Source organism: Cyprinus carpio, unplaced genomic scaffold, assembly GCF_018340385.1.
Source record: "Cyprinus carpio isolate SPL01 unplaced genomic scaffold, ASM1834038v1 S000006477, whole genome shotgun sequence".
In the NCBI taxonomy this organism is placed as follows: domain Eukaryota; kingdom Metazoa; phylum Chordata; class Actinopteri; order Cypriniformes; family Cyprinidae; genus Cyprinus; species Cyprinus carpio.
This window is the reverse complement of record NW_024879152.1, coordinates 96,625-117,176: the sequence shown is the minus strand read 5'-3', so window position 1 is coordinate 117,176 and position 20,552 is coordinate 96,625.

Below are 20,552 nucleotides of genomic sequence, written 5' to 3'. Positions count from 1 at the left end.
TGGTTATTGGTACAAATTTTTAAAATCTGTGTGCGCCTAATAGCAATGCACCAAGCATTTAACAAACCATGCCGCAACCATGATTACTGAACCGTGAAAAATCAGCACATTTTTCTTGTAGAAAATGGATTGAAAGGAACCGTCAAGAAACCCTCTGTGAGAAAGAGTTTCTGTGGATACCCAAGTCTAGACCGGAGATGGATTCTCACGATCAAACATTTTCATTGTTGCAAGATGAATTGTAAGATGAAACTCTTTGACCACAGAGTATCGCGTTCAGTCTGGCAGAAGAAATGTGGGTCCTGGAGTTAATGCGGGACACCAGACATTGATCAATCTGTCTGAGCCTGAGACTGCAGCCCAAGCACTGGCTATCACTTTAGGTATTGGTTGCATCAGGGAGCGATAGTGAGTAGCTTCCTGTTTTCTTCCAGGTTGTCTTGCATTGATTTCTCTTTCTCTCCTCCTCTTGATTTTGTCGCGGGATTGAAGGCTGACGCCTCCTTTCTGTGTTTGAATGTGATATCTCATGATCGCTGAGCACAAAGGGCATGAGAGGAGGATGCTTTCCAGCAGAATCAGGGTCATCTTCAAACAGTCACCTTCACTGCAGCATTTGGCTGTATTGTTTATATCCACACATATCCTCCATACACAACCACAGCCATTGATCTGCTGTCAATACCAAGGAAGGCACTCAGTCCTGAACACGCTGCCATCTGATTCCCTCTGTCTTTCTCTCTCTATCTCCCCCATTACTGCACCATCAGTCTCCTGTGACCTCTGCTTATGTCGCTGGCTTTTTTTATCATCTATTAAGCCCCAAATCCTAGATGCTGTATTGAAAATCACGAGAAGAGCTGCCTCTGCGATTAATGAAATGACATTTGAAGTGGATATTCCACAAAATCATATCCCAGTCGCAGTAACCACTCAACGGATATTTGTACAATCAGTCTTCCTTACTACATGGCTGTACGCAGAGCTTGAAGTGGGAAATATTATTTCATTATTTATACTACAGACATACATACATACATACAGATATTTAAAAGCAAAGTCGCTATCTAAAGTATGAATATATTTATTTGACTGTTTTTTCCTATCAAGTTTAAATAACTATTTCAAATTTAGCAGTTTGGGTTATTCACTATCTTTAAATTATCTGCTGTGAGATCAAATATACTGGCCTTCGACCATCTTGCTCTGTAAGACACCTGCATTGGCCATCAAAAATCCATATCAAATGACCATAATAGTTAAATATATATGCCACTATTCATTACCTTCAGTCTGTGAATAGATAGAGCTTCCCTAGATTAAGCTACAACATGCACCAACTTCAGTGATGAAAGTTAAACCTCTGACTTGTGTGACTAAAAGTCTTTGTCTAGTGGGAGCAAAAGGGCAGACTGTCTTGTCAAGCAAGAACAGAAGAGATTGCCGACAGTTTATGAGAGCTGGCGGTATCTAAGAATAATTACCGTTACTGAACAGAATAGCCCAGAATCACTGGTATCCTGATCCTGTGAGTACCATCCCACTTAATGCACCGGCTGTACATCAGTAGACACATATTGTTGCATAAGCAGGCAAAGTATGTCTTTTCTTTCCCCAAGCATGTTTTTGCTGGAGAAATTATTGCCGTCAGACATATGCCAAAAGTCCCCCAACAGTGTAGCAGTTGTGCCCATTGAGATCATTTAGTGATGATGATGATGATGATTTCATTAATGTAGTGGTAATTGTTGTGTGAACAGATACAATGACAATCATGAAATGGATTTGTAGTGCCACATTCGCAAGTGGGCATTTTTCCAGATCTCTTGGGGATGTCAGGTAATTGCCGCTTTACTTAGCTGCCTGGTGTAATCGGTGACACAGCTCACAGTATATTCATAAAGGGCTGATTTGCTCTGAGCTTATGAGTGCTGCTATTTTTGTACTGACACAGGTTTCCACAATTACCATTTGGTATGTTAGAACTAGTCAACTGGACCGAATTGGAATTAGAAAAGAAAAAAAAAAAAAACATCACTGTGCAAACCATTTCAGTATTTTTGGCTTGTTTTCCAGTACAAATACTGTATCTAAGCATCTTTTAAACAAGATTCATTTACTTGAAGGAAAATTGCTTGTTTACAGGAAATATAACATAAGAATATGTGTTGAATTAAGAGCCCCACTGGAAAATTGTTGTGAGGGTTATGCTTGAAACAGCTGGAAAAAATGCCAGTGGGATAAAAACTATGTTTTTCCTTGAATGTTCTCTGAAACAAGTTATAATCTTACACAGTTTTGCCTTACGCAAAACTGCATAATGTACAGTCAAGGTAATGAGAAGCAGTGGTGTTTTGTATCCCAAAAAGGAGTTTATTTACTTACTTACAAAATAGATAAATACGTACATGGACATGGAATATAAATTTGAATTGACTTTTTATATATAAATTATATATAAATATTGAACCCCTAAATCATGCTGTGATTGACCAATCAGAATCAGGTATTTCAGAGGTGAATCCATCTTGTTTAAACAATGTTTAGATATGATTACTGCCAAACAGAATAAAAATAGCCTAGAGATAAGATTAATGTTTTTTTTTTTTTTTGCAGTACATGGAATCCATAGCTTCACTGTATTTATTTCCTTCTGATGAAGAGAAGTGAAAGATCATAATATAAGTGCTATTTGAATTGGATTGTGAAATTATATGTGCCACTGTAGTGCACACAGTTGATCATCTTGCATATTGAACTCTTCTAAGTGCTTTTACTCTCCAGTCAATTCATTTTATTGACTCACGCATATGTGCTATATTCATAGCTTGTGGTGTTTCATTTAAGAGTAGGCACACAGAGCTTGAAAAGACATACAGTTGGAGCTCTTTCATCTTTAATATAGTTATTTTCTCACTTCCTGTCACTTGATATATTCCTCTCTGTCATATCCTCTTCTGGGACTCGAATACCACGACTGTTCGACTAAGTGTGCTGCTTGGGTTACAATATGACAACTATAGCCTATTCACAAACCTCCTTTATTTGCATATTTACAGAATTTCTCCACTCTTGGTTCTAGACTCTTTGTTAGCTGTCGGCAATATAGAAACGTTATTATTAGATTATAAGCAGATGCTTTTTATCCAATGCAATTTACAATACACTTGATAGGGAGCACAGCCCCTGGAGTAACCTGGGGTTAAGTGCATTGCACATGGTACATAATACAGAAACCCAGCCATTCCACAGATCACGTATCACTTTCTCTACAGTTTCAATCTGGGTTTCCAGCTCTGATCTTTACCCACACTTCATTACCATTCATTGAAAAGATTTCTAGTGGCATTACACTATAGCACTGAACCAGGATATTGTACACTTAGCAAGCTGATAGATTAAGGTGTTTTTTTTTTTTTTTTTTTTTTTTGTAGGTTGCACAGTATCTCTGCACCATACTTAATTTCGATCCTGCTTATATACACCTCACTTATTTTTAATATTTCATTCATTTACCCTTTTTTAACACTTAGATTACCTTTGCTGTTGTTGAACACTGACTTCAAGGAACAAGTCACACAAAAATGAAAATTCTGTCTTTTCTCACAATCTTTTACACAACCTCATGTTGTTCCAAACCTTTATGATTTACTTTAAACTGAGCGTAAAAATAAAATATTTTGCAAAATGTCTATTTTTTGTCAATGCAATGCAAGTCATATATTTTATTTAATTTAATTTCATATCTTGTTTATTTAATTTTTTACTAAATAAGCCAATATTTATTTATTTATTTATTTTGGGTGAAGTACTGTATCCTGTTAGGTACCTGTAAAGTGAATCTTTAAAAAAACACTGTAAAAATGATATGATCAGAGTGTTGTGGCAGCTTCTGTTTTAACATTAACTCACCAAAATAAGTTGAGTGATTTCAATATTTTTTAAAAGTCAGTTTAATATAATTTATATTGAAATGACTTACACAACCAAGTTGATTTTACTTCATTTAAATAAATAAATAAATAATAATAATAATAATAATAATAATAAAAACACAGCAACTGAACTTAAGTATGAAATATGTTATTTATTTGTTACTACCATTGGATGTAATCTTTAACAAATGTCAAAATCAGTGATATCTAAATTCACTTGTAGCCTTTAAAATGATTTGTTTTTAATTCATTTAATTAAATAATTGTTATTTTTAATTTAAGACAAAATGGTATCAAATTTGAACATTAGTAATTTATTGGTTATCACCCATGATTAATTATTGAGTTATAAATCACCAAAGTCCTGAATTATTTATTTATTGAAACAGCTGCCAGTCCTTTGAATGGATACCAGAGCAGTCTTGTTGGCATGGAATGAAAACTAACCATGATTATATATAGGCTACATGAAGTATTTAGATCTTGCATCAGTGAGAGGCATTTTAAAGACAGCACATGGCCTCTGCTCCTACAGCAGACACACAGGAACCCAGCAATTACAGAGCACCTTCACAACAAAAAGGACATCACTAAACATAAATCTCAACTGATATTGATCCATCATAATCTAAGATGAAAGACATTGCACCTTGAGAGAGACATTAACAATAAAAAGAAGTTAAATCTAACAGCAGTACATTTGTCACTGACGGATGGTACCAGATCCTCTTAGTGTGAAAGCTCTTTAAGTGTTTGTTTTTTTGCTGTTTTGCCCAGGGGGTGTTATTGCAATGTATATGTCTTTGGTCAGTATGTTTGTCTTTGGGAGGTACAAATATTCCGTTATCCACAGCTGTGCATGAACACCTCCAAACGCTCCAGCTGGGAGGATCAGCACTCCCTTCAGTGCTAGATGGATGAGATGAACTAAGATAGGGCAGAGCTCCAGGGGAGATGCTATCATATAGTTCCGGTTAATGCAGAAACGATAAAAATCCCCGCTGCCTCAGAGGAAAAGGATGCTTTTAACCCTGGACTCGTGGCAAGAAGTGTGAATAACAGCCAGTAAACTGTTACAGGATAGAACTCAGCAGAGATAGGTAGGTTTACTTACGAGCACAGATGTTATTAATTGACATCATATGATAGGAGTTGAGTTTTGAGTAAGTTTGACTTGCACTCTGCTGGTGCAATTTCTGATTTTTAATGGTTTGTTAAAAAAGGAACATTTTATTTATTTCACTCTGCCATGCATAATTTAAATAGCTGAGGCAAAACTCTGTGAAACTACAGTGCTCCAGAATCCACCAAATAATGTGACAATGTTCAGTAAACAGAACACATACAAATCTTTTAGCTTTGTATTGGGGTTACTGCATCTTACATCACATTTGTCTCATTCGCCTCTAAAAATGAATGAATTTGGTGCGATTTGAATTTGAAACAACTTGAAAGGATTTAGGATTTTCCAGAGGAACATGACAGTTGGCATGTTTCCTATGCTGGCTTTGCTCATGGTGTATGGATATTAAACAATGACTAAACTAGTGCATGCAGTACACAACCCATCCCTAGAGGACGCGGAGGTGTTGGGGTTTCTCCACACCAGTTTCACCTCTATAATTGCTGACAAAACCCCCGATGACATGGAAATACTTGGAAATGTTGATTAAAAATACAAGCATTTTAAAATATATCCTTAGACATCTTTATGGTGGATCTTGCTTGTCCAATTGAGGAAGGAATATGATGTTCTCACTAAATAAACAGTAATATACTATTATAATGTAAATTCATTCTAACACATTTATTTATTTATTTATTTATTTATTTATTTATTCATTCATTCATTATAATTTAAATATATTTAAACATAAGGCAAGAGGTTCATTAGAAATGTATTTATTTTGATATTTTAATATTTATTTTATAATAATATTTATGTAACTATTGTAATATAATTTAATTTTACTTAAACTAAATTAAGGCAACGTATTAATTAAACATTATTTAAATATTTATTATTGTTTATTCATTCTAATATGTAGATAATTATTACAATATAATTTAAATATACTTTAAATTCATAAGGCATGACATTCATTAAAACCTTTTGATGTGGAAGACTGTCTGCCTGTGTTTTGCTGTGAATGTGACATGGCTTTTAGACAATCAATATTGTTGATTAATTTTTGGTGTCTACCCAACTCACTTTATTATGCTTCAGCGTCACAATTGATTTGTTTTTCTTGTTGGAGTAGCAAAACATTAATCTGTTACTCTGACATACCCACTCTGAATATTGATAGAGATTATACATCTGCTTTTTCCACTTAAAGGAGAAAATTCCTGCAGTGATGAATGTGAGATTTTAAAACAAATTATAAATCACTTTTATTCACCTTAGAAAAATAGCACCACCCTTTCTCTTTAATTTATGTACATAACTGGCCTGTGTTCATTTTTTTTTCTGAAAATGTTTTTGAGCTCATCAGTGTCACTGCCTGTATGTTAAGAGGATCACTCTACTTCCTCTAGATTCAGGAGTCTCGACATGAGGCCATAGACTGATTCAGATTGAGGTGATGTATTTTTAACATACATGTTTGCTCTCCCTAGAGACTCTGAATGGAGGCACAATATGTATGCTAATGCAGCTTGTCTGCTATGATAAGGATGATATCACGGAATATAAAAGAGACGGCACAAAAAAGGCATTCCACAGCAGGAATTCTGTTTCTATTCACTTTTGCATTTTCCAATATTTTAATGTCTTTCAACCACTGATGTTTTACATTCTTTAGGTAATATATTTTTATATTACAGACTATGTTTGACATCAGTGTTGGTAGTAACTACTGTAATTAAAGTGCCAATGCTACTTACTTTAACTGCATTTTTTGTAACCAGTAGTTCAGATGTTTTGAAAATATTATATTCCCAGTAACAAGCTTCTTTTTTTTCCATCAAGAAGTGTGACAAATACTACACATCGCTAATTTTTGCCACATTGTTTTGCGTGCACAGCTTCACAGTCGAGTGAGGTAGTAATTATATGGATTCTTCTACAATGTATGCTTTCTGTCTCATATTGGAAAATCTTTTTTTTTTTTGTGAATTTGTTCAAACTGATTTTTTATTTATTTTTTTACGATTTATTTTTTGTGTTTTATGCCTTTTATTTAGATAGGACAGTACAGGAAGCAAAGTGGGTGAGAGAGAGGGGGTTGGATCGGGAAAGGTCCGCGAGCCGGGACTCGAACTCGGGACACCCGAAGTGCATCGACACTACATGTCGCACGCTGCCCACGAGGCCATTTTTAGTGTCTAGCGATAATCTAAATAATATTATGCCTAATGATAATGTTACCATTCATAAAACTCGGATATATAAAGGTTATGGGGTTATTATACTTCAAAAGTGTTGCTATTTGCTTGTTTTGTTGTACTTTTTATGTTTTGTACAGCACCTTGAGGACCTTGAGTGCTATATAAAGAAAACCTTTTATTTAAGGTGCTGTATGTAAGTGTTTTTGACTCTACTAATGCATAAAAATAGATATTTAAGAAACATGCTAAGTTAACATACTTGTTTATCTGAAAAACAATGCTACAGTCAGTTATTCTCCTTTGAAAATGTGTGTTCCGGGCCGGAATGTCGGTCTCTGTTTTGGTTTGTGAAACCTGCCCACTGCCAGTTTACCTAACTGTATTTTGGCACCCTGGGTTGCCAGTTGGTAGAAAACACAGTGTATATCATTTCATTCATCGTCAAGTGCGCTCGTTCCTGTTGGTGTCCTCAATCTGGCAACCTGCGTGTACGTCAAGTCTGAGGAGGAGGGACCAGGTGAAAAAAACCCTCTCCAATAATTTGAATTTGGACTGCAAAATCTACTTCAGCCACTCAGTGTCAATCCTACATACAGCACCTTTAAGACTTTTATTATTAGTAGTAGTAATATTGTTATTTGAAAAATTTGAGACCCATGAGAGAGAAACCCCCATATAGAAGAGTTTTACCATTAGAGTCTATCTTATTCAAGTGCATGTCATTTCAGTTGTATAATGTCAAAAGTACTATCCATTTCTTCATGAATCAAACTTTACTAATGAGGAAAACAAACTATACTGCATGCATTGCAATCAATTCTGCTGTCAGTTCTGATGTGTTTGGATGTACTGACTCAATCATTAGTCATCTAAGCAACAATCATGCCAAGAATGTAAAGAGGTGCTTGCTCGGATCTAGAGTGATTAAACAATAAATTCAGCCATAAATGTAGCATGGACATCATACATCTTAAATTGGGGTCAAAAACAACAACAACAAAAAAAAGGTCTGACAGCAATTAAACTCTCAAAAACACACGAACAATATTGTGGCATACTGTACAATGTTTTGAAAAATAATGTATACATAGAATGTATATTTTTGTGCACATAAAACAGCTTTGTGTTCATTTGGTAAAATGATCAATACTGTATTCCTTTAAATACACTTGACTTGACCTTTCATTTCCATTGAGAGGGAATAACAAAAAGCAATATCAGTCTCTCTTTAATAATACTTTCCTGACTCATCTGATTCAATTGCCAGAAGTTAAGATATTTATAAAGACATTTCCACAAATGTGGAATAATAATGTGAAGTCATGTAACAACCACGCAGCATACATTGAAATATTTAGATTATGCGTAATGCACAACACTTTTTCGCACAGTCTCAAACAGCAGGCAGTATGCTAGTAATTCTGAAGGTGGCAGTTGACATCACCCAGGTCAGTATAGAGAGCACCATGCAACTTGCACGCATATCAACTTGTGTCAAGAAGAATAGAAAAGTAGAAACTGCCACAATATCAGCGATTGTGTGACGAACACACTTGAAGCCACTAGTTGTCATTCTTCATGCCTGAATCACTCCATCGTCAGAGAAGATCCTTAGCACTGTGAAGTGTCATTTACAGATTTCTTGCACACAGTAGGGGTGTGCGCTTTGTACAGCCACTGCTGAGTATTTTTAGTATCCACCTTTGTAGTTGCCGTGGAAGCTGTGCTAATAAACTGCTCGTCTCTGAGGCCCGTCAACTTTTCTGCTCAGAAGTAAGGCTAGAGCTGCTTCAGTGATACTAGATTAGCACCTACAGGAATATTAGACTCTGATATCAAGTCAGGCAGAGACAACTGTGTCCAGATCAATAATTTTCTAAAGGGTAAAGTGATTACTGTGCGGTTATTGAATTTTAGCTGCAACTGCAACACAGAAGTCCATTTACGCACCGACTGTAAAACTGGGTTAGAAATGACAATTTTCCGATTTGTCTTCACCTCAGATGTGGACCCATCCATTTAACTAATTAGTTTGGTCTCTGTGATTTTTCGCTTTAGCTACCGTCGTAGCTATTTTCACAAATCTTAATATGGCTACAGGCATACGCGGCATCAAAGCCTTTTCCTTTGAACTCTGTTTCTCAGGGTTTCATCAAAGGTTTAGCTGACCTTCCGCAAGCGGCTCTATTAAGACGGCGTTTCACAGGCTGTCACGACCCATTATGTCAGGCCTGCATGATAGCATTAGGCCGACATTATGACAGACATGTTCAAATAAACTTGAATACGACAGACTGTGACATGAGTTAAACAAGTTTCAAATGTTCCCTTGTGCTACAAATTAACGACTTAATTAATTTGGGAGCAGGCTACGGTTCAGAACGCCACAGCCTGATGTCCATATGGCACACCAAGAGGAAAGCTTCACTTTTTATCTGCTACACAGTTTAAAATAAATACTGCAATCCAATTGTGCTAGAAAATGAGTTATAGTTTCACTCTTCAAAGCTATTATTGGATAATGCTGTTTAACTAATAGAACACCTAAAGGTTTTTTTTTTAGTTGCTCTTATACTCAGATCTTTATACCCCAGCACCTTGAGAGACTTTCTGCAAATATGTCTGAGATTAAGCGGGGCAGAATCTTCCAGCTGGTCAGACCCTCTGACATTGTCTGTTCTCCTGTCAGCTGGGTGAAGTTTGAGTAGTTTACCCCAAGCAGCGGTCGGCTCATTGCTCCATATGTACTCTTGAGCTCAGAGCTTTAAATCTGCCGGAGCTGTGTGGTTGTTGCCAAAAAGTTCCCTTGTTTAACAAAGCTCTCTGTGTGTTATCCTTTTAGATTCACTTCTCTCGCCTTGCCAACATGAGTGACTGTAGCGAAACAACATGGTAAAGCTGCTATTCAGTTAGAAGGGAGAAAATTACCCATGGTTATACATTTTTAGCTCTGAGTCTATATATTTAGATGTTAGCATAGTTGCATATGCACTACATTACGCTCTGTACATGGCACACAATAAATATTACAGGAATATATGCAGGTTACTAGGGATGTGCTTGAAACCTGCATACAGTAGTGGTGTTTCATTTGTGAATGAATTAGTGTTATAGAAAAAAAACTTGTGAATAAAAAAAGTTGAGTCTCTTTTGAAATTTATGCACACATATTAATATAAAGGATACAGCATATATAAAGGATATTAAAAGTCAGCATGAAATTCACCATATCTATTTTCTAAAATGATCTTATTGTGAGTGATTCATCCATGTATATTAGAGATGCATGATATTGGATTTTTGCCAAAAAAATTTTTTTTTTAACTTATTTTGGTTGTTAACTGATTGCAACCGATGCATTGGTAACCATAATGGTACATTCACATGGGACGTCAACGTCAATGCCTCAAACACATTGGGGAATGCCGCCTGCATGACCGGTGCCTGAAGCACATCTCAAACAGTGCCAATCTATTGGTCCATTTGGATCATGATGTCATAGGAGGGGTGCCTGGAAGTATAAAAGGGCACCTGCTGAATGCGTCATCCACTCAGCTGTCTGACGGAGATGTAAACAGGCAGGCAAAAGGCATGGCGAGTGGCCGCAGTGTCTTGTTCCCTCTCGGGGAACCATAGTTGCATGTGTAACCTGAGACGTTCCCATTCTAGGGAACTCCACGCTGCGTCCCCTAGGAGGCACACTGGGGGGATGAAATCCAACCATGCCCTGCAGAGGCACATGCTTATCCACCTGGCGGGGGAGCACCAAGGAAGTGAAAGACATAAACCAAGCCTTTCCTCAGAAAGGGGCCATGCCCCTGACGCCACGGACTGCTCACACAACTTGGCAGAAATGGGGAACCTGATTTGATCAAGGGGAACATCTCACCCAAGTTAAGAGCACAACTATCCTCAGATGATAGGGGAGATGATAGTGGACTTCAGGAGAAACCCCCCTGCACTCCCCCCACTCACCATCATAGACAGCACTGTGGCTGCATTGGAGTCATTCAGATTCCTGGGAACCACCATCTCTCAGGACCTGAAGTAAGACAATCACATTGACTCCATTGTTAAAAAGGCACGGCAAAGATTGTACTTCCTTCGCCAGCTGAGTACGTTTAACCTGCCACAGGAGCTGCTGAAACAGTTCTACTCAGCCGTCATTAAGTCTGTCCTGTGCACTTCAATAACTGTCTGGCTTGGTTCAGCTACAAAATCAGACATCAGAAGACTACAGAGAACGGTTCGGACTGCTGAAAGGATTATTGGTGCTCCCCTGCCAACCCTTCAAGAACTGTATACATCCAGAGTGAGGAAAAGGGCTGAGAAAATCACATCTTTGAACTTTTGCCATCTGGCTGGCGCTTCAGAGCCGCAAATACCAGGACAGTCAGGCACAAGAACAGTTACTTCCCCTAGGAAATCTCCCGCATGAACAGTTAAATGTTCCCCACTTATGCAATAAAAATGTGTAATATCCTCATATGTATTTGTTACCCCTCCATCCTAGTACATCCCTGCATCTTACTCAATTCTATTCCATTTATCATCTATAGCACAACTGTTTATACAAATTATTTATTTGCAAATTATTATTATTTTTTTGTCTGTGTGTTGTTGTCTCTGTGTACTGGTTGCTTTTATTTTGAACAAGTTGGTTTTGTGTGTGGGGATGGTTTGGGATGTGGCTCTTTGTGATTTTGATTCTGAGGTAGCTATGCTATGTGAGCCATATGAGTCTGGATACACAAGACCACTGAAGAGACTAACTAGAAAGCCTCTAGAGGACTGCACGCATTCTTCGCCGAGACAAACGCAAAAGCAGTATATGCCCTCAAGTGTTAGAATCCAAACATGGAGGCACACATTCCCAAAGGCGCTGCTCGACTGAAGCACTGTACATGTGATCAATAACCCAAAAGAGCATCTTAAACCCGTGAATCCCGCAATCTGAGTTTTCGCCATGCCTTGGCAGCAGAGGGACCCGAACTGTGAGAGACAAACACGAACAGAGCTTCTCATTGGAGACCAGGGGTCTGAACGGAAAACGGAACAAACTAAATTTTGACAGGAACAGAACCAGAAACGGAAACAAAATCAAATTTTATAGTTCCGAACAGAATCGAAAAATTTGAAAATGACCATTTAACCAGTCAATAATGTTATTTTATCTTTTTCATTTAATATTTGAAATTTGCTGTCAACCAGTCACGAATTCCAGTAGTACCGCCTATGCAAATGTGACGCTGAAGCCAAGGAGTGAAATGTCCGCTCAGCTGTGAACTCATCATAGGTAAGTTGCAATGGCAATGCACTGCTTTATCTGAGGATAGTGTAAGATGAATTCAACAGATCACATGCACCTGCAGCGCTTCTGTGAATGGAGAAAACAGAAAAAACTATAGGCTTGCATAAAAAGGAATATAGGCATATACACTAAATATATTTTACTTAAATCATATTGACAGATTAACGAAACAAAAGAAAAAATGTGCTAAATTACGGTTCATTGTGACACGTTCCAAAGTTTTCAAAAAGGATACCGAAACAGCAGAGAGTAGTTTGTGTGTGTCCTTAAGTGTCAGAAACCTCAGGCACGGAGGGACACACTTTCCACAATGCTCACCTGCCTTGGTCTAACACACGCACTTCAAGCAGACAGCTCCTAAAGACAGCAAAGAGGATGACGTATTCAACAAGTGCCCTTTTATACTTCTGGGCACCCAGCCTATGACGTCATGGACCAGGTGGACTGGCAATAGATTGGCGTTGTGACTGTGCTTCAGACATTGGTTATGTAGGCTGCATTCCCCAATGTGCCCCCTAGTAGGTGGAACGTGGTGTTCCCTAGAAGGGAAACTAATGTGATTGCCTGTTGTCACTATGACGGTCAGGTCAGCACCAACCTTAAGACATGACCTGCATCAAGTGACGATGACCCCGTGTGGGGTTGACGCTGACCCCCCGTGTGAATGTACCGTAACATTTTATTTTTAAGATACACTGTCAGAATACTCCATCTGTCATCAGTGATTCAACAGTAACATTTAACATTTTATATGAAAACGTATTTAAGATTCTTAATCCATTTGGGAGAAAAAAACAAACAAACAAACAAAAAACATATTACACATAAATGAGTAAATCTGTATATAAATTTAATTAATTTAGAAGTGTTGTTTGTGATTGGTGAGTTTATGAGATCAATAACTGGTTTATTTAATCAGAAACACAATCTTAATGTTATTTGTGTATTTTACTTTTATTGAATGCGCTGATCCAAAGCAGTGAATATAATCACCAATCAGGCAAAAGTTCGCTTCAAAAATGTATTATCGCTAGCACACCCTCTGAGCTAGCGAGTTATTCATCTTTTCAGCAAGACAATTTTCAAATTTGCCTCCTTGCAATAAACAACTGATGGATAAAACCAAGTTGCTGCCCTACTTAAAAAAAAATTTTTTTTAGATAATCTGTTACATTCATATCTGTTGCTACTTCTGTAACATGCAAATTATTTTGGTTGTGAAGGAAACAGTTGAGTGAATGATTCTGAGATTTACTTGTGCATAATTGTGGCATCAAAATAACTGCATAAATCGCATGTCGCCACCTCAGTGAAAGGATCAAAGGATCAGTGAATGAATCAGAACTAATCATTTTAGTGAACTGATTCAGTAGAACTGATTTATTGAGAAATTAAAATCACCACTTCACTAGAATGCAGTGCAACATTCGCTTTATTTGTCGTTGTAATATAAAATCTTTTAGTGAGTTATAAACAGCATTTTTGTTATATGGTGAATATACATAGAATAGAGTGACAGCTCTGGTTTAATCCACGTCCACATACATCCCTCAGGTCTATTAGAATCCAGAATATGAACCTCTCAGCAGAAATTCTGTTCATCTAACACCACTTCTGTTGAAAGTTTTCTGTCATGCTGGCAAAAACTTTCCTACTTCATCTGAATCATGCAGGGGACGATGACAGCAGATCTGTTTAATTGCCATGTTCACAATTCACAACTCTTATGTGTTAACACATAAGAGAAATGAAAGTTGTTGCATGCATGGCTGCATATTATAGAAGAATAATGGGGTTTTGTAATTTTTCTGGTTAATGAAATGTCATGCATGTGGCGGGGGGTGGGAGGCAGCGCTGAGGCAATCGCACAGGTAGCAATCAGTCAAAGCTAATTTCGTGTTTGTGCACTCAGCTCATTGTTCAGATCTGAATGCCATTATTATAAAGAACAAAGCTGTCCTTTCCAACAACTGCGCTTTATCATCAGACCATGAAACAGCACTGTAGTTACAAGATTTGGCAGTGTAGCTGTGTCTTTGTTGAGGAGTAACTGAGAGAAATTACTTTGGATTGTGTCTGTATAGTCGATGTTCAAAAACGACAACACCTTTTACTGCAGGTTGTTGATAATGAACAGGCACATCCTGCTTTCCAAGATATAGTCATCATAAGTCGCTGATTGCAGAATATATTTAACATTGTGTTTTCTGAGAAGAATCGAACCACCCACACGTAAGTTATTTCTAAAGCCGTTTAGTGGTTTGCGCATGTATTGAAATGCAGGTTGTTGGGTGGGCAGCTCAACGAGTATGTGACAGAAAGACAGATGGAAACAGGGGGCCCAATCTGCCTTATGTGCATGCCCTTAACCGAATACCACTGTATGCTGCGTGACCACACTGATAGCACCAGCGAAGTGGAGCTTTTCACTTGGAACAAATCTCCCTGACAGCTGACAGGTCAAACTATAGCAGTTCTGAGGACAACTTTTTTCCTCCTCTTCCCTATGGTTGCAGTTATTATTCAGTGATATTCCTCTCCACAAACCGGGCTGTTGCTACAAGGTAAAGCAGTTCATGCAACATTGTTTCCATTAGTTTACTAATAATGGTTTTCTTGTGGTTGCAGTTATCGGCTGGTTTAAGGGGAAGATGCTTTCTTTATCTATCGGAAATGCATTTGATGTTTTCTCTCAGTGAAATGGTCCACACCACACTCATTACAAACCTAATGATTTAGAGGTCAATATAATGCATTTAGCTGAATAATGAATGATGATTTGTTTAAGCATTTTGTAGGCCATCTCAAAAATCATCCATCTTTTGCAAATCTAAAAAGTTTTCTTTCTTTTCTTTTTTTTGTGTACTGTATAGATACTATATATATGTGTGTGTGTGTGTGTGTGTGTGTGTGTGTGTGTGTGTGTGTGTGTGTGTGTGTGTGTATACTATATATATGCGTGTGTGTGTGTGTGAAAAAAAAAAAAAAAAAAATTAATAATGTCTGTCAAAATTTTATGGTTGAAATTTCCAGCCAAAAATACTACATGAGCCATTGTTTCAAAGGTAAACCCAAGGACTGATTTTCAGAATGATGTATTGACTCCCTCTGTATTGAAAGAATCATTTTCAAGAGCAGGTTCAAGCAGCCTTATGAAATGAATAACAGCATTTGTTCTCCCATTTGAAAGCAGCCCCTGATGGCCATTTTAATTGGCAGTTGGTGACATGGGAGTGCTTTCCAAGATATCTGTCTTTCACTCTGCTCATATTATGCTGCTCAAACATGCCAAGACGTCTTCCTGTCGCAGATTAGGTTTCATTAATATAATCCACGAAACTGACATATTTCTGTTGTTTTATTATTATTATTTTTTTTTTAAATTATCGCAAAGTTACCAGTTACAATGTCTCTTAACATATTGAAAGACACTTTTTTTACACATTTGTACATGTGCGCACCCCCTCGTCTTGCCACTTCTTACATCTGCCTTTCCTACTGTATGCAATTTAGAATTGATTCAGAAACTGCGTTGCTTAGTTACGAGGCATTTATTGCTCTTCTAAAATTGGGGGGTGGGGAAAGGGAACTCTCTCTCTCTGGCATGTTTCATGCAGCCAAATGCTCTGTAGAAGCTCATACGGTTTCTTTCTTTCTTTCTGTTTAGTTGCTGAAGTCAGTGGTGTAGTCCTTAAATAGGCATGCAATAAATGCATCCAGAGAACTCTAACCCAAGATTCCCAGTTCTCAAGTGCGGCTGTTTTGAAGCCTGTTTTTTTTCTAGTCTCATTAAAATAAAGATGATGTTAAAATTGCTAGTTTTGATCTTTCTTTCAGTTAGCATCTATAATGCAATTTTCTTTCATAAAGAAGTCATGAATCTTCAGTTCTTCAAATCAAGCATGGTAAATTACCAATATAGCAGTGGCTTTATGGATTTCTCATTTAGGAAATACCCAATGCCTGTAAACTGCACCAGCTAGGACATTTGATATGCAGGTATCTGTTGTCGTAGAACATATAAATCTTGTCTATGGCAACTCTCGAACACATTAACCTGATAACAAGATGGATGATAGGGGATTGTTACACATACCGACTCGTCTCTCTCAGTGCCTCAGCCTGCCTTTACATGCTCCTGATGCTTGCCACCGCTCAGCTCCTTCCCGAGAAAGAACGCACTCACGAGTGAGAGAGAGAGAGGAATAATGAGGGAGAGAGAGGGGGAGTGTGAGAGGAAAAAAGACGCTGAATCCTGAGGTGCTAGAGGAGAGTAGAGGCTGTCTCAGTGTATCTGAAAAGAGCAGCATGTGACAGATGCAATTCTGCATCCCAGTCCTCACCATCAGACCAGGGGGCTTGTTCGCCATGGCCACGTTTCATTTGGACCGGCAACGCACGGCACTGCTATAACACCATGCTTTCCTTTGGCCAGACCCAGCAGAGCTCTCTCCACTAGTGCGTCATCACTTGCGCCAAACGAGCACGAGACTCAGCCCAGACACACTTCAGCCCAGCGCAGAGAGCCGAGGACTGAGGAAGAGGAAAGAGCAGCTCTGCATCATTACTCTCTTTTCCATTTGCACGGAAGAGGAGAGCAGCGGGATGAACGCATTGCTGGAGGCGTACTATAAGAAGCAGAGGCACGTCAGAAAAAGCCCCACAAAGTGACTTGTAACAGACGAGCAATGAGAAATGAACTGATGTGGTTGAGGATCCGAGAGGATGAGGGTAACACGCTCCAGCGTCTGTTCCTGACTGATCGGAAAAGTGAGCTTGTGCCTTTCATCTGAAACAGAGAAACAAAAGAAAAGGCTTGTTGGGTGGACTTGTTTTGCTCTCTCTTGGCTGGACTCTGTGCATGGAAGCTTCAGGTTCCCCATGGCGTGTTACTACATGTTCATCAGCTCCACACAACCTCAGCAATGGACACTTTCGAAAACATCAAGGGAGTTTTCCGAGGTTCCCCTCTGCAAGAATGGCAACAAAAAATTGGTAAACTCACCCGTCTCCCTTATCAACGTGTGTTTGATCATGTGCTTAGCAAGTGTTTTGCATCGTAATGTTGGTTCGGGAAAACTTTCAGTACTGTTGGTAACACTTTACATGTCCATACTGTGATTACTATAGTAAAAATCAATCTGTATATACACACGGCAAAAAAGTGTTGGGAACCCTGCAATTGTCTACCTGTGATTAGAATGAGATTTAAACTTTAAAAATGGTATTTAGGTTGATTCAGTGATGTTAAATATTTTTTTAATTGCAATAAGAACCAGTTATTTTAGACGTGGACCATTTTTTCATAGTTCACGATAGATCCAATTGTAATTGTAAAGATTGGGTTAGGACGCCCCCAGTAATCACAGTAGTTGTAACAGGAACACTTATGTGAAGCTGGCCAATCAGTATATTAAAAAAAGTAGTTCCTGTTTCTGAGGATAAGTTGCAGATGGAGAACCAAATGAGTAGGCTGTAGTCCGTAACCATAACTAAATTCCTAAACAGATGGATAGGGATATTATTAATCTACTACTCACAGTCATGGCGGGGATTATAGTCTCACTGTAACTTTTCATGCTCATTGCCCTCTAAATAATCCTCCTGTTTTTTTCTCCCACCAAACTGTCCTCTATTTAGGCACAAACTCTGCTGTGCAAAGGGGAATTCCCAACTCAAAACAAAATCTCCTTGTTATTACAATCTTATGTTTCATAATTACTCTAAGAGCAGTTTTGAAGATTGTTTTTCAACTTCGTTGGCGAGGGTTTTAAGCATGATTAATAAATGACAAAGTAGTGAAGATGAATGATCAGCAGCCGTACAGTGTTATTTTAATTAAATCACTCGGCTTCCTGAAAGGAAGCATCTTTCAAAGCTTTTAAATGTGGAAGTGAGAAAATTTCATACTCTTTTTCCACTGCTCTCTTCGCAAGGCCTGCCCGTTAGTCAATCTCTGTCAGTTGGTGAAACAGAGATTTACTCTCGACAGCTAGCCTCCTCCTGTCAAAAGAGATCAAATAAATGATGAGATGAAATATTGCCAGCTCTTGGCTTGGGATCAAGCGCCAAGTGCTGCTCAACTCGCCTCCCGCCTCGCAGCTGAAAGGATTATACTGGGGAACGTTCGTGGTGGCGTAAAACTGTGAACAGTCCACAACAGATTGTTCGCGCAATACCACGGACGAAAAGTAGACATAGAATGAGGTTTCGGTGGCCGTTGTCGGCTCGATCTCAATGCAATTATCATATTCGACACATCTCCCACTCCTGTTGTGGGGAGGAATCTGGTGTCAGTGAATGTAAATGATTATACCGGATAGATGTGTGCATCGTCTGCCACCCCGCTCTGTAACAGTAAATTTTATTCATTAACTCCCGCCGCTGCATAGAGCACTGTAGATCTCATATACTCTTGCATACACACTCTCAGATGTATGGGTATGAAAGGCAGACTAAGGAAATCTGTGGGCTATCCCAGCGCTGGTGCCATGCCAGCTGGCTCCTTTTCCTGGTGCAGTGATATTTTAGTCCAGAAGAGAAGACTTTGTGCTGTAGAACCATTTGTTCAGCGGGCTCAGGAACTCAGAGGAAAGGAGAGGACGAAGGATAATAAACGCTATAACTGACGAGTGTGGAGTGCTCCCAGAGTCACTCTTATGAAATGGAACAAAAAAAATTTTTTTTTGGGGGGGAAAACAACATTTTCTGCTATGAAATACAGAACACAACCAGTAAAGTCCATCTTTGTAATTAGAGGAAATTGCTCCACGTACCGGATTTCCAAGCGGAAAGAGTTCAACCCTAACTGTAATGTTTTGAATGAAAATGAAACACAAGACAAAGTTGTGTCATATCTTGCGTATTGAATGGCTCTTATAATCAGTTTACTTGTTGACGATGAGCAATGTTTTACTTGGCAACATTTGTGGGGAGAAGATATTGGAAAAAAGCATGTGAAACGGAATATTGTAACACTGTTTGGAACCTTTAAATTACAAAGATTAAACAATTACAAAATTAAATGACACTGATCGACTTTTGTCATAACTTGCAATTATTATTATTATTATTATTATTAACAACAGTATATATTAGTTTATATGTTCTTTCTGCAGCAAGTAGATTAGTTGTTGGTCAGGGTTTGTTGTTATATTAGAGTAGCAATTAAATAAAATATTGTATACTGTCTGTAATTTCTTAAATAATTTTATATTGTTCATTAAAACAAGTAATATGTAAATATTTATATTATTATTATGTATTTTTAAAGGGTTATAAAAGACTCTTGTCAATTGAAGCCGAGACCATTGATAAATAGATAACTTCATTGTTTATCTTACACTCCAACAATACCAAAATTGTTTTGTATTTGCTTTGCTGGGTTTGTTGCTTTGAGTTTTGTTTTATATTTTGTTTTTTTTTTTATTTTGGCATTTTTGTTTGTTTAGCTTTGCCTTGCATTGCTCTGCGTGGTTTTAGTTTTCTGTTTGGTGATGTTGTTGGTGGTTTTTTTTTTTTTTTTTTTTTTTTTTTGTTTTAGTCCAGGTTGTGTTAAGGGCATTAACACACATCATCACATCATCATACAAAAGGACACAGAGTGAACACCAGCACCTGAGTGGAAAATTGTGCCCCTTGCTTAATTGAATGAGTCTGCATTTCAATGGGGTTATTTCCCAACGCTGGTATCGATTTCCTCTCAGTCGCTTTCTCAGTCAGGCCCCTCTCCCCACTGAGGCTGTGATGTGAGTCTCCACAATTTCCACTCCGAGATGTGGACCTTTTCAGCCACAACGGTGGCTCTGGGAAAGGATCCTTAAGATGCATATCCTATACAGTATGTTGGACACAAGTGCCTCTATTGGCAGCCGCATTGCCCAGTGTGCAACAGGTGTTCAATCAGAACCGTGCTGATGCACAGGTGTTCTGGTGCGATCCGGTAGATTAGATGTTGCTCTCTAACGTGATATGCA